Raw genomic sequence first — 14,990 nt, forward strand, 5'->3', positions numbered from 1 at the left:
CCCTTCAACTCATTAGGCTTGAAATCCATTTTTTGACGGCAAGGCAACCCCACAATTTACCATCCCCTTCTTTCCCTGCTCTCACATTCAGTAGCCAAACAGCCTCAGTCTCCCCGCAATTCAGTGGTGCTAGTCCCATGCTGCAGTTCAGCAAGCACCTCCCTGCACGTCCACATCCTGTGCTCACACTCCTCTGGCGCTCAAAGGGAATGAGTCAACACTAGTTCTTGCTCTATATTCGTTTCTGTGTGAACCAAACTAGCACGACCTGAATCACTACGCACACACCATCCACTTTTGGGAACAAGGAGAGCTTCCCAGTGAGTAGCAACACTCTTCTGGGCCCCTACAGAGATCGAAAGCACAATACAGATGAAGCATTAATGTCCTGTGAGCTCTGGCACTGAAAACAGCCTGGTGCACTGTGAATTGCATGTGGAGAGGTAGAAGGAACAAAGGGAAAGGACTTTGGCATGTTTGCTCTGGGTACACCTCTTTTCCCTCTCGGCGTGTCCTCATATAAGTACCCACGAAGCGAGAGACTCTTAAACAGTGGCTCGTTTAAAGGTCGTTTCTGACAAAGGCCTGAAAGCAAAGCTGCGAGGGGGTGCTCAGGTGAAATTCACGAAGGGGACGACTCGAAAGCAAAGGCCGCGCTCCTTCAGGCTCTGCACGGCACTGAGAACAGCAGCCTCTCGCTCCTGCAAGCATAATTAACGCACTGTGCTTACACTGTCTTTGCTAGGCGCTCTCCTGCGGATCTCCAGGCTCTCCCCTCGCAGCCTCCACAGGCTCCTAGCCGACAGACACGGCTGGACAAAGCACGAGGTCACCCCCTTCACCAGCTTCCTCCTCCCCGCGCTGCAGTACGCGCCCCAGCGCCGCGCCACCGCCGCGCAGTGCCTGCAGCACGCCTGGCTCAGCGCCCCGTAACCGGCCCCTCGCCTCCGAGCCTGCGCACGGACCGCCGCCGGAGCCCCCTCTTCCCCTCAGCCCAGCGGGCTCCGCCGCAGCGGCCGGCACCGCCTCCCGCTGGAGTGGCGGCGGGGCCCAGCGCTGGCTGCCGCGGCGGGGGGCGGCGAGGGCTGTGCACAAGATGGCGGCAGGACCAAGCTACCCCTCAGGCAGAGGCAGCTCCTCAGCCTCCCACGGCGCTGCCTGGAGCTCGGCGGCCCGCCCCACTACGCGGCACAGCTTTTTCGAGCGACCCCGACAGGGAGGTCGCAGCCGCCGCCGTTCCCTCTGCGCAACCTCCAGCTTTGCCCCGCAGTTGCTCCTGTACTCCATTCCTCTTTCTTAAACGTCTCTTTAGGTCACGTAGTCCGCACGCGGCGCGAACTGGAACAGAAATTAACGTCCGCTGGTCTTGAAGCCTGTTTAAGCACTGCGCAAGGTCAGGCTGAGGCTTTTTTGCCCCCGTCCGCGACGGCTTTCTCCGGGACACCAGTTCTCTGGCAGCGAGATGGGCAGCAGCCCGCCTCCGCTCGCCCGGGCAGGAGAGGACGGCCGGTCATTCCCCCGCAGCATTCCGTGGAACAGCCACGGGCGCGCTCCCTCTCCTCTCCACAGCGACGCAGTACACGGGGAAAGGCCTCCCCGAATCGGGCACAGGCACTCACCCAGTGCCGTAGGGCCCCTCCCGCCCAGCTCAGCTGGGCTCGGCCTCCCGCGCCCCTCCTTCCTGCTGGGCGACCGCTCCTCCGCCTTACGCAGCCGGCCACACCGTCAGCACCCAACGCCCTTTGTCTGGGGCTCCGGGGACGGAGAACCAGCCAGCGCCGGTCTCTAGCGGTGCGCCAGCACCACCTCTCCCCGCCGGCCCGGGCCTCTGAGGGAGTCTGAAGGCGGAACTCCCAGCGCGTCCTGCCCTGCTCCCGCTTCAGGAGGACCCTCCAAACAGGGAAAGAGCGAAGGAGGCCACTAGAGCGGAGCAGATCAGCGAGGCCTGAGGGACAGGCCACGGCAGCAGCAGCGGGGGGCTGGAGCACCAAGCTGCCCTCCCGGTCCCTCTGATGAGACCCCGACCTCGCAGCAGCCCCCCTCCTCCCCCGCGGCGCGGACGTGCCGAGCTGCAGGCCCCACACCCGCGTCGCCGCGCATGCGCGCCCCTCTTTCCCCCCTCCCCTTTTCTTGTAGCGTGCACAGGCGCGGCGCAGGGCGGCTGCCGCCCAGGAATCCCGGGCACCGCACCGCCCCTTCGTTCTGCCACGTGTCCCGACGCGGGACTTACCCCGCGGAGAGCGGCGCCTCGGCGGAGGCGGCGCCAGGCCCCGCCGGCCCCGCCCCATGGCACGTAGCGCGGCCCGGCCGGCAGGCAGGCACTGTCGCAGCCCGCTCAGCTGCACCGCGTCGGTGGCTGCCTCCTCCGCCGACTGGCAGTTCCCCACACCAATGAGACGCCAAGACCGTGGTGCGAGCCACAGGGCGGATGCGCGGCGCCCAATGAGGCGAGAGCGCGGGCGGGAATGAGCGGCGAGGCCACCAATGGCAAGAGTGGGAGGGCGGGGCGCAGATAGCTGCGGGCGGTCTGCTGGGGCGGGGCGTAGCGCCGTGGCAGCCAACGGTTAGCAGGAGTGGGCGTGCCTGGGGCGCCCCTGGCGCCGGCGCCGGGGATCCCCGTGCGCCCAGTGCCGTTTCCGCCCGGTCTGGGGAGAAGCCGCCGCTACCGCTGCCAGGGGGAGGGGCTGGTGCTGCGGCCGCCGCCGAGGGCTTGATCCCGCCGGCTGCTCAGGAGACGCCGTGGCGTTGAGCCGGGCCTAGTGCCGAGCGGGGGCCCGGGGAACGGGCCGGCCAGGTAGGCATGAGCGGGCGGGGACCGGTCGTGCCCTGTGGCGGGGCTGGCGGGAAGGAATGCCGAGGCGGGCGAAGGGTGCATGGCCTTAGTTGTTCCTGGCGCGGGTCGTGGCCGGGCGCTCCGCCTTGCTCTGCTTCGAGGACCTCGGTGTCAGGACCTCGTTGCGGTGGTGGGGCACCGGCCCAGGAAGCTTGGCGTGGCGTGACCCGACCCGGCGCGGGGAGGCCCGGCCCGGCAGCGCGGGCCATCATGGCGGTCCCGGTGGTGCGCGCCCGCTCTCGGCGACCGGGCTTGGAACGGTGGTGGCATGCCAGTGCGGAGCTGGGGACGGGCCCGGCCACAGGGCTTTGTCGGTGGATAAGGGCGCCGGGGAAGCCCCAGTGCGGTCTGGCCTCTCTGCCCTCTTTTCCCCCACTTATTGTCCCGGGGATTCTTTAGGGTCGTTGTCCGTCTCTAGGCAGCTTCTTCGAGCCGCTTCTGCCTGCCCCCGCCGCCACTGCTCGCCGCTGCTCCGGGCCTTGGGGAGACCGTGTGTGACCTGTATTTTCTGCTTTCTCATGGTGCCCGTACGGCGGCTTCCCCCGTAAGCCCCTGCTCCTGGCCCGCCGCTGGCTGCAGCACGGATTCTCCTGCGCTTCCTCCTCCGTCTGTCACGCGTGGCCGCTGCGGGGTGGGTTCCCAGCCGCCCTGGCCGCGCTGCGACCCCCGGCCGCCTTCTCTTCAACAGCAGTGGGCAAGGTCACTGTCGCCTGGCGACTTGTCCTTGGGTGCCGGTGACTGGAGTTCACCGCCGGGTCTGGCGGAGAGGCGGCGGCGGGCAGCGTCTCGCCGTCCCCGGTGGGAGGGAAGGAGGCGAGTTGTGAGGCCGCATGTGGCCCTGGGAAAGCGGGGAGAGGGGTGCAGCGGCGGGGGGGTGTCAGCGCTTTCCCGGCCCTGCCCCGCCGCGATCTTCTGCTCGAAAGGAAGATCGCCTGGGTAGGATTTTTATGGGGGGTAGAGGTGTGTTTCTGGCACGTCTGTAGAGGGCATGGGGTGCTGCAGGGCTGCGGTGGTTGCTGCGGGCTCTGGCCATGATGTAATGGAGTGTTGAGGGTATGGCCAGGCCAGGGCAAGGAGCTGGATGTGCCTCTCCTCGTGTAAGGGATGCAGCTGAGTCTTAAAGAACTTGCTGTTGGTGTCTCCGATGGTGGGCCAGTACATCTTGGATTTCAGACAGGAGCCCCCTCCACCCTCGACTGGGTGTTACTGCCAGCACCTAAACCCAGAGAGAAGGAATTTCCTGTTTCTTCAGTAGAAATAGGAGATTTCCCTTTTCATTTGGATGGGAAATAGTGGGATTATTTTTCTTCTTCTTGTGGTTGACCCAGGAAGTCATCTTGTCACCAGCCTTCTGGCTTTTTTTTTTTTTTTGCTGTAGAGGTGCAGAGAGGAGGGTGTTGCATTGCTCTGGATCCTGTGGGTAAGCGTTGAAGGCAGTGACAGCAGCTGCTGTTGGCTCTGGAGCTCTGGTTGCTATGAGAGAAGCTTCAGTAGACTTGGCTGCTATCTCCAGGGAAGGACAGCAGAGCAGCCTCCATTAGTGTGGTGACGGTGGAGAGATGGCTGGCTCACATTCAGCAAAGGGCTTTACTTTTTGGGCCACTTCCACAGGCCCAAAGCAGAAGCAGGGGCATGTGTTGGTCAGTGGGACAAAAGCCTAGCCAGGGGGTTTAGTCACTGTTCTTGAATTAACGGAATTGCATTGAAGTGTGTGCTGGAGACTCAGAGTTACCCTTTCCAGATATTTTGGTCTGTGTGAAAAGTAGGACAGCGAGAATTGATACGATCTTACTGCTAGGTGAAGGCTGCAGTCCTGTCTCGTTTGAACTTCAGTCTCCTTTCCAGCCAGTAACAGAGCCAGACGCTTTTCTTATTGTTTGTATGTCTCCTTCCTCCCCTTCCATCGCCTGGGCCCCACTTGCCTTATTGACTGGAATTTCTGCTGTGTGCAGTGGGTGTGTGCAGCAGACACCAGCCTGCTAGTGCTGAGGAGGGATTTTCCATTCACAGACCAGAGAACAGTCAAAATAAAGGCCCGGCTCAACTTTGGGACTGGAAACAGAAAGCAGGGAGAGGAGTTTCCTTCTGCTGCAGAGGAAAATTTGTCCTCTGTGCTTTTTACACTGTTGTATGTCAAAATTTATAGAAAATGTTGTTCTGCCGTGGAGTGGGGAGGTGAAACTCCTGGGAGTAGTGGGGAAGATTCCTCTCTTCTAGTTGACTCAAATGCTTGATGTAGGAACAGTTTGCAGGAGGCCATTTTTGACGTGACTGTGTGCTGTGGAATCTGCCAGCTTCTATCCACACTCTGTCTACTTGACTGCAATAGTTGTGTGGGGTTTTTTTTGAAGGAAGAATGAGCGTCTTTCTTATCTGCTTAACTAACCGTTTGGCACTGGCTGCTGTCTGTATGATACTGACTTGTGGAGTTGGAGCTATCAGCATATTCCAGTGCATTTGTTAAAGATGAAACTGTTCTTTGAGGTATGCAGTGTGGGAAATGGAAATACGTTAGCGTTACAAAACAGCTGCTGTCTTTGTCAACTAACACCTATCACAGGGAGCCCCTTGCCCTGGTCTGAGTTTTTAAACTCAGAATTACTGTGAGCTTGAAGCAAAAATTCCAGAACTAGAATAATGTGAGAGAGATTAAAATATGCCCTTAAATCCGCTTGACTGGCAGCAATCACGTGGTTGATGCCAATCCAAGTAGGTTTTACATTCGAGGATCTGTAGCACCCAAATTGTTTCACAAGATGGGGGTGAGCAACTTCTAACCTACCTAAAATGTATGTGGTACTGGAGGTGAATGTAGGACCTGATGCCTATCATGGAGTGACTGGCAACAGCAATGATTTTGTGAGCACCTCAGTTTAATAAAATGTTCTCTGTGGCCCCTTAGCCTTTGTGTGTAGCCTCTTTCTGTATGTTGTGATGGGGAACTAGTTTGCTGCCTTGCATCCTGTGAATAACTGGCACTGCTTTGACAAGACGCTGGCTTTTCGTTTTACTGTCATATCCCAAGTGACCTGAAAGTAATATTCCTTAGCTAATGCTGTCTGAGATTTCCCCACACCAGGGTGGGGAGGTGAAATCACACACACATATTTAAATCCCTTTCTATAAAGTGGACTTTGTTACAGGCAGATGCCCTTTTGAGAAGCTGAAAAAGCCCATAGGAAAGAGGTGGCTTGGATTGAACTGACATCTTGGAACCTGCAGAAGTGTATGCACTTCTTTGGGGGAGGGGAAAAAGCAACCAACAGCCACTTACTTAAAACTTCCAAATGTTCCCTGAAGTGAAAAAAAAACCCAAAACAAATAAAACCCCAGAGGAACTCATTTTAAATTCAAACTTAACAGGTGTGAAATATGCAAGAGAGACCTAAGTATGTGATGTCCCAGCCATGTAATTTATTAGTCTGACCAGTGAATTCTTTCTCCCATTTTAGGATTATGAGATTTCTGCAAACTTGTTTTGAATGATGTGATGACATAACAATGTTTCTATCTATTCTGGCAATGGTAAACCAAATATGAGTATGAGGAGGTTTGAAAATTCAAAAATCATTGTTCTCATGGCAGTGTTGCTGTATTACAGAAGCACATTTGTGCTCTTACTCTGGTGCTGCTTGTGTGTGTAACTCTGAAATCTTGCCAGTGAAATCTTGTGTTATGTGCAGTAGATGAGAGGTTGCAGTAGGCAAAGATTTTTTTTGTGTGTACACATGAGCTAAAAGTATTAAATGTATAGGACAGGAGATAGTCTTGGCTGCTCCTATGAAACAAGCTACTGTTTGATTTGAAAATAAAGACTTTGTGGCATTTTGCTTGACTCTGTATTTTATTTTAACCTCTTCCAAATTAAAATTAAAATAGCTATGGATGTTAAAGCTTTTAGAGGTTCTACAGCCAGTCTTTGGCATTCATGGCTGACTTGTGGCAAGGGTTAGTGAACAGTAAGTTTGGATTTGTGTTGTTATGAGATAATTTTGTATAAATTTGGCTTAGCCTAAACTTTTTTCCTTATTTTGATCATGGCTTAAGCACCAGACCATAATGCAGCCAAGAGTTCACCGTCTTGAAATTATGGGAGCTGAGATTTTGATTTTCCACTTTTTTCTTTTCTAATTCCTTACTGAAGTTGCAAGGGCTTTCTTGGTTCGGTTTTGTTTTTTTTCCACAGGATTTGCTATTTTGGGGGCAATTTTCCAGTATTCCTGTAGCAAATCAGCCAAGCGTCGGCCCCTGTCCCTGCTGAGCAGGGAGAATGTGCAGTGCTTCTGGCCTCCCTGCTGAGCTCACGCAGGGGTGGGACTTGCTAAGCTGCTGAAATCGCAGCTAATGCCTACTGAGCATGCTGAGAAACAGTTTTTCAACTGCTCCCAGTTCAAATTTTTTTTTCTTCTATAATTAGTAAAGATGCTCTTTGTCTCTGAAGACGATCTACAACGACAAATCAGGAGATTCTTGTTCATCATCCTTCTTCTCTCCCCACCCCAGCTAGTGGTGAAATATTATTTTCCTGAAACAGAAATAGCTAAAGGGATTTTTCCCTCACTTCAACTGATGAGTCTAAACTTGAAAAGGTGTAGCCCAAAAGGAGAATTCTGCAGTGAATAATAGCCTTAATGCTAGTTTTTGCTGCCACAGGTCCTACAGGAGCATCAGTATCACTGTTTAAATTGTAAGTATGCAAATTTCAGATCCTTTAATCTAATCTAAATGTTTAAAGAGTAGAACAAACAAACAATATTCCTAAATAATAAATTTGAGAAAAAAAACTTTTTCAGTGAGTTTTGTTTTCCTCCTACCAAACACACACCCCAATTATTTTAATGAGCAATATGGGAAATATTCAGGAAAGTGTGCTGATGTGCTCAGACTCCAAGGTGGAAAAATGTGGGAGGACTTGTCAGCAGTTTGAGTGGCAAGCTTTCAGTGAGCAGGAGCAGTAATTTCTTTTGTGGTCAGGAATCTAATAGTCCCACATTCACCAAACATGATGAAAAAAAGTGAGAAGCAAGAGAGAGGAACACAGAAGGGTGGCATTGATAAATAGTCAGGAATTTGGCCTTTAGAGTGAAGTTTAGAAGTGATCTGTTGTTTATGCTAAAGTTTAATCCATATAAACTTGATAACGTAGACAGGTCTTGCATTCCTCCCTGAGGGTCACAGAAGGGCTAAGTTTAGCAAGGGGGAGGTATCCAAAGCAGTCAAATCTGTGCAGTTTTCAAGGCTGCAAACCTTTTTGCTTATTCATCCTGTTCTACATGAGCTTAGAGGGTTTTGTGTCTTCTCCCCCCCAAGTTACAAGCAGCCTTTTGAGACAATGTAAGTTTTAAAACCAAAATGCTTAAGCCCTGAAATATCTCAAAGTAACTTCAGAATAGAAAGGTCATGGTGATTTTGATGTGTTCATATTTGGAGGGTGATTACAACTGCAATCATACACATTGACAAGAAGATATTGTCTGGGTTTGGTAGCTGCTCATTTAGTGACTCAGACTTGTTCCTGTTGATTTTACGAAGCTCATACCAGGGTTTTCTTCTGCAGCCTTGCTGATTTACAGGACAAAACTTTTTCAGTGACTGCCAGCAGCCCAGAAAATGATTTGAAGTTTTGATACAGAGAAGAATCCTCTTGACTTTGAAGTGAGCATGTTGTTGATAAGGAAGGACTGCAAGAACCTGCCACCAAACGTGATGATGATTGAGTAAAGGAAAACAAAAAGTCAGGATGCAGGTTGGAGTTTGAGTTTGTTAGTATCAGATACAGTCTCTTGGTTTTGCATGAAAATAAAGATCATAGGATCTTTGAGGATTGTATTGCATGGAAATATTTGGATAAGAAAGCCCAATTTCTGGCAGTGTTTCTCTGGAGGAGGGGAAGACACAGCTTGCTTCTGGGAGCAGACTGTGGGAGCTACAGAGGTAATAGCTGGTAGGAGGATGGGATGGGAAGGACAGGCCTCTCATTGCAACTTCAGGTAGTGTGGAGAATAGGAGCAGAGGAGTATTTTTCAGTGTGGCCCTGTTCCCCAGCTCTGCCTTTGCCCAAATTGCACCCTTCTAACAGTGATCTCAGTCACTTTCTAGGACTGGTACCCCTGTGGAATGTTGATGTGAAAGCTGCTCCCAAGGAGCAATTCTCAAATGTTTTTATTGGAGAAAGTGAGGAGGTGAGTCTGTCCTTGCTTGTAGGCAGGAAGGAATACACTGGGAAAAGCTTAAGAACCTGTGATTTAGGGAACTGAAGTGCCCTGGAGGTTCAGCCCTTAAAATAGTTGGCATGTCTCAACCTGACTTGCAGTATCAATTTGTAGATACTTGGAAGAGTATGTGAACCTTTTGCATTCATGTGGCCTTGAACTAAAGACACTAAACCAAATTATTTCCTGTGCTTTGGTGGCATTAGGTTGAAATAACTTATAATCATGCTGCAAGAATGCTTTCAGTAATGTGGCTGTAGATTAACTTTTGCCACAGCAAAGATCTGGAAGCTTCCTGTATAAATACAGCCAGAATGAACCTTTGAAGAAAAGATGACTGCTTGATCAAGTTAAGTAGGCTCTGCCTGACTGTAGAGGAGACTGGCTTTCTGGTTCAAAGTCCTCTTGTAGTTTCATGAATTTCAAGGGTGCTGGGGGTTCAAGATGGCCTGGAGGTTATTAGGGAACAAGGATATTTATAGGGTAAAAGTCAGGTTCTGAGATTGCCACAAGCTTGCTTTATTGTGCAGATCATCTAATACCCACCTCAGGGTTTGTTCATGTATAGAAGTCTGTATGTTAACATGGAATGGGTGTTGGTGACACACTGCATATGCTCTGCACAACTTTGTGCAGATTTTCAGTGTGCACTAGTGATGTGGTTCCATGGTAATTAAAGCTGCCCTGACCTGCTGCTACCACAGTCCTCCTTTCCTCTCTTCCCAGTTTTGGCTCAGTTCTGGCACATGCCTGCCCCACTAGTGAGCTGTTCAGGAAGGTTACGGTGACGAAAACAAGTGTGTTTCATTTTGGGAAGTAAGAGTTTTCTGCTGACTTCTGCCTTAGCTGCTCAGCTGTGGGGTCAGATTAGCACCAGTGCAGAAAGGGATGGGGAGGCTGCACTGAAGCTGTGCCAGCTGAAGTCAGCCTGAAACTATTGCAGAACTGCACCCTGCGAGTGGGGTTACTCCGGGTGAAGTTACACAGACAGCTGAGTACATCTCTGCAGCTCTGCTGCTGAATGGAGGAAGCTTTGCTCCCCCTTCCTCTCCCACCCAGCGGGGAGTTCTGCCTTTTCTGTTTGCCAGCTCTGGTTCTGGCTGGATCTCTTTTCTGAACTCTTTCAGCTTGCTAACCCAGCAGAAAGCCGTGTTGGGGTTATTTTATGTTTTGTTTTTTGCTGGATTATTTTTTTGCCAAGATAGTGAGCTGAATTGGCTCACCAAGAGATTTGACAAACGTCCAGAGCCCTCACAAAATAAATAGGCGAGAGCATATGGGTGGAAGTGCAGAGGATGTGGTGGGGACCAGAGAAGGGGAGCAGGGTTCTTGCCTTTCAGTGGCTGCACACAGTGTGGCCAGCTCAAACTGTCCCCTGGAACTTTGTGCTCCTTTTGAAGGAGAATGAACTACCATCCATGGCATGATGAGCAATCTCTGAAGCACTCTGGGTTTGTGCCCTTGGTTACTGTGCATGGACTGCTCTCTTTAAATGAACATTTAGTTTTCTGCTTGAGAATCGGTGGTGTAGTCTTTCCTTCATCTGCTCTTACTTGCTAGGGAAGCTGGTCAGACACACATTTTAATGTGATGTTGGTCTATGATGGTGGAATGGTGTTACAACCTGCACATGTTTCGAAACAACACATTCTTGTAGGGTATGTGTTTGCAGAAAGTAAATACAACAGAGAGCCTAAATGGTGTTTTGGAAGGTGGCAAAATGTTACTTACCACACAATTATTGTTTGTGTATATATGTTATCTATATTTATTGTAAATAAAATGACCTCCCTATATTCCTTATACTTTTTTTAAAATCTGCTCATTAGAAAGTCTTTATTTTTGCATTCACTTGCCAGTGTTTGACTTGCAAGATATCCAGGAATGCATACAATGATGAATTACTCAGAATATATTGTCAATCAAATTACAAATATATATATATATATATATATATATATATATATAATTACAAAACTAACCAAAATAGGAATTGTATCTAGCTTTGCTGAAGATGTGCAGAGGCAGGAGGGCAGCTGGAACAACACAGAAATTTAATTCAGCTAAGGCCAGTTGCAGCAGAAACTCGAATCCTGTTTCTTTAGTGTGGAAAACGTGTTTCTGGCAGCATGTATTTGGAATAGGGCAGTTGTCTGTACAGCAGCCCCCAGTGTATGCTGCTCTCTGCTGCTGAGGCTTTCAGGTTTTGTACCTTGTGAGACTACTCTGTCTAGTAGAACTTAAGGCAGCATTTTGGCTCTCTGAGTGAAATTATTTAAATGTTAACATGTCATGACATCTCCAAAGGCATAGTGCTGTGCAGAAAATTCATGTTGGGTGTGAGCAGTATGTCTCATAAGCAAGAAATCTCATCTGAGGGTAATCTTTTATTTAATGAAAATCTTCACAAGTGGCCCCGAATCAATCACATTGCAATAAAGGAACTAAGCAGGCAGTGTTTGCTGTGTTACGCTTCATGGCCCATAGCAGTTGGTCTGGCTTTGCAGTCTGGTGGCTGAATACCAAGATGAGTGTAGAGTGACATATGTAGGTAGAGTTCCTATGTGCTGAATGAACATTGTGTCCACTCCTGCTTCTACCCTCAGATAAGTACTCAGAGGTAGGAGACTTCCTTTATCTGACAGTGTCTGGGGGCAGAAGCTGAAAAGTTTTACCAAGGCACAAATGTTGCATTTTGGGATAGGCCATTCCAAACCGGTCTCTTTAAGTGTCTTGTCAGCAGGAAGATCTCTGCTGAGGTAAAAAATTATTACTTGCAAGATACATAAAAGAATTAACTGAATGCTGCCCTGTGATGTGTGTGTTTGGCAGTTCTTGGGTACTCTACCTGTAGAGATAGGAGGCATTTGGATGCTAAAGCTCCAAGCTGATGGCATCTTTTGCACACACCCATGGAAACTGTCATAGTGCTGGTGGAAGAGCAGTGCTTGTTACCTTTTGAGCATAGCTCCTGAAACACTCAGAGCTCTGTGTGGGTCAGCTGGAGAAATTCAGGAGACTGAGCACAGAAGTGCTTGCTTCTGGTGGCACAAATCCACCGTTTGTTGGATTCTTTTCAGCTACTGCAGGTTCAGAGTATCCTTTAGAAAAAGTTCAGGTATAGAATTTGTTAGAAGATTAAAAATTCACAAACTGGGGAAAGATTTTTCCCCACAAGCTGCCAGAGAACATGAGTGAAATTAATGTGTCACAGTTCCTGCTTCCTGCTTCTGTATTTCTAAGTCTTACATACACGGATAGGAGTTATAAATTAATAAGGTGCTAGCATGTTCTAAAAGTGAGACCATACATTGAAAGCTGCAGTCATTAGTTAAGCCTTTCATGGGCGCAGCTTGGGACTGTCTGCAGAAATTCAGTGAATTGCAGATGGAGAAAAGAACCTAGAAGGAGCAAGGGGAGGGAACTGGCATGTTGGTGTGACTTCCTTATTTTTTGCAGAACTGTATGAAAATGTAGCCAGGATCCATGTGGTGAAATCCTTTAACTCAAAATGCCTTCTTTATTTTTCAAAACCATATCACAGAGTGGAGATGGATGAAGGTGATTGAGAAGCAGGCTGTTCTTGCAAGCAAAGCTTGCAGCTTTTTGTTGCTTTTCCAGTGTCAGAGTTTAAGGCTTTGCTCCTTTCTCTGAGTGACAGTGAAGTAGGCTGTTCCCACGAGAGTTGCTGTGTTTGGGTAACATTTGCAAGGAATCCTGAAATTTTCAGTTTTACCTGAAGAAAAGGGTGTGAGGGAGGAATTGAATGGCCTTGACACATATTTGAAAAGTGATGGAAACTTTACAGGATTTTGTAAAACAAAATTACCTAAGTTGTTAAGAAAGATGGTTGTTACTGAAATGGTATGTGGGTTTCAAATGTGAGAATTCATCTCGAACAATGGAACTTGCTGTGGAGTTCTGTTAGTGTTGAGAAGGTGTAATTTCACTTAGGTTAAAATCTCTCCAGTTAAACTCATCCTCCCTGCTTTTTGGTGCTGCCTCCCACCCAGGACATGTGTGTGGGTCCTTAGCCTGAACTCCCCATGAATTAATCAAAATAACCATAGTGATTTCAATCTTTTTGGGTGTGTTTTCCATCCAGAAGTTAAAGATGCAGTTCTGCCAGAGCAGTTTGTGCCCACTCCTGTTGTGGTTCAGTCTATTAGTTTAGCTCTAGCTTTCATGTGTAGGAACACTGTGGTATCTCAGAAGTGGTGTTCTGATTTTACTGAAAGGCTACATAGAAGGAGTTAGCTTGCACAGAGCATCTTACAGGCAGTGTGAGGGTAAAATGTGGATTTCTTTAACTCTTGGTCTAGTGGTGCAAATTGCTTCTCTTGGGATTTTTGAGGTAACTGCCTCACCCACACCAGTCTTCAAGTCTTCCCACACGTTCATGTTCTGTAGCAGTGTGTTGCTTATGTATATGCCTTTAGTTCCTTTCAGTAAAGTAACCTGTGGTTTTAATACTGCTGATAGGTGTGATGAGAAGCACATTATGTAGTGGATAAAGGTGTGGGGGGAAATATCATGTGTGAGTTGTTGGTGGGGAAGCGTGGTAGTGTGAGCCAGGGTCTTTTTCTACTTGTTTTCAGTAGCTTTGTAAGGGTGCAAGATAGTTTGGGTTAAGAACAATGCTGCTACTGATTTGTAGCCATCAGGACTGATAAACTATGTGAAGGGGCCTTCAGAGTATCTTGGCAAATGGTGTTTGGATGCTTAGTGCACCAAAGTCTATCTGCATTATTCAGGAAGAGAATTCATTTCTGTGCTGTTTTCCTCCTGTGCTGAGATCATTCTCCTATCCAACTGTTACCCAGCTGAGGTCTTGATAGTTCTCAGTTTTTCCATAATGACAAAATCAAATTAGCCCTATGATGACTAGTGCATGTGAAATTCCTCTTGGTTAAAGCATGCTGACCTGAATATTTTCTGGCTTTTTTTGTTTTCTTGGGAGAATTCAACATCTCTTTCAAACATGAGAAAAGAGAAAAAGATGCAGATTAGGAAATAGTGCTGTTTAAGGTGCAGGGAGGAGCACACAGCCTGCTTCTAGAACATAATCTGTCCAGCTGTGACTTAGTCATCTTCACTCTTACATAAAATGCGTCCAATCTAAATAGTTGAGCATCTCCCTCCTGAATGCGGCAAACCAGCATCTTTTATGCTTATGTGGAGCTGTAACGGGCACAAGTTATCTTCTTAGGAGTGCCTTCATAGTTGTGAACCTGCAGCATCCATCATCCTGTCAAGCCTCATTTACTCATGTGATGGGATTTTTTTTTTTCTTTTTTTTAAATTCTGTTCCAGAGTGTTTCCAAGTTTAAAGAGGTTCCTTGCTGTTGGCAAGGAATAGAGCACTGATAATCCTGGACAGGGCAGCAGAGGAATGTAATGTGAGAACAAGAGTGACTCTCCTGAGTCGAACAGAAGATTTTATTCCTCTCTGACAAGGCCAAAAATTGATGCACTTGGAAGAATGTAAGATGAGAGGATCACAGGATCTTGGCTAACATGTCCAATTTCAGTGTAGTTCATGCTGTTACATTAAATCCGGCCCTGCCCTTAGTTGCTTTGATTTCACATAGCTGTTCTTGAAGGAGGATAACCTGACTACTGTGGCGTGCTTTTGTATGGATAAATATATGTCCACATTGGTCCTTTGTTTATATAATTACTTTTTTTTGTGGGAGTGGAGGAGATTCTGTTTGGTGGCTGAAGCAAAAACTGGTAAGCTTTGTAGGAGCTGGCCTGTGTGAGTTGAGAGAGAGTCTGCGCCAGTTACGGAATGATGGACATCCTTATCTAGGTAGTCAAGGAAATGGATGCTGTAAGTGTGTTGTCAAATAAATGTATTGATAAAGATAGCTGCTGGTAAATCTTAGCACTGTGGATATGGAAGATAACATTTAAAATTATATCAGTACATTTGCCACTAATAC

General features: G+C 48.7%; 1 protein-coding gene across 1 annotated transcript in view; it reads left to right on the top strand.

Annotated features, from left to right (window-relative positions):
* The first annotated feature begins 2,368 nt into the window (after positions 1-2,368).
* Positions 2,369-14,990, top strand: part of SETD5 (SET domain containing 5) — a 75,488-nt gene continuing 62,866 nt past the window's right edge. The window contains 1 exon segment of the mRNA XM_064156849.1: positions 2,369-2,794. The gene's annotated coding sequence lies outside the window, so the exon portion shown is untranslated.

Source organism: Pogoniulus pusillus, chromosome 16, assembly GCF_015220805.1.
Source record: "Pogoniulus pusillus isolate bPogPus1 chromosome 16, bPogPus1.pri, whole genome shotgun sequence".
In the NCBI taxonomy this organism is placed as follows: Eukaryota; Metazoa; Chordata; class Aves; order Piciformes; family Lybiidae; genus Pogoniulus; species Pogoniulus pusillus.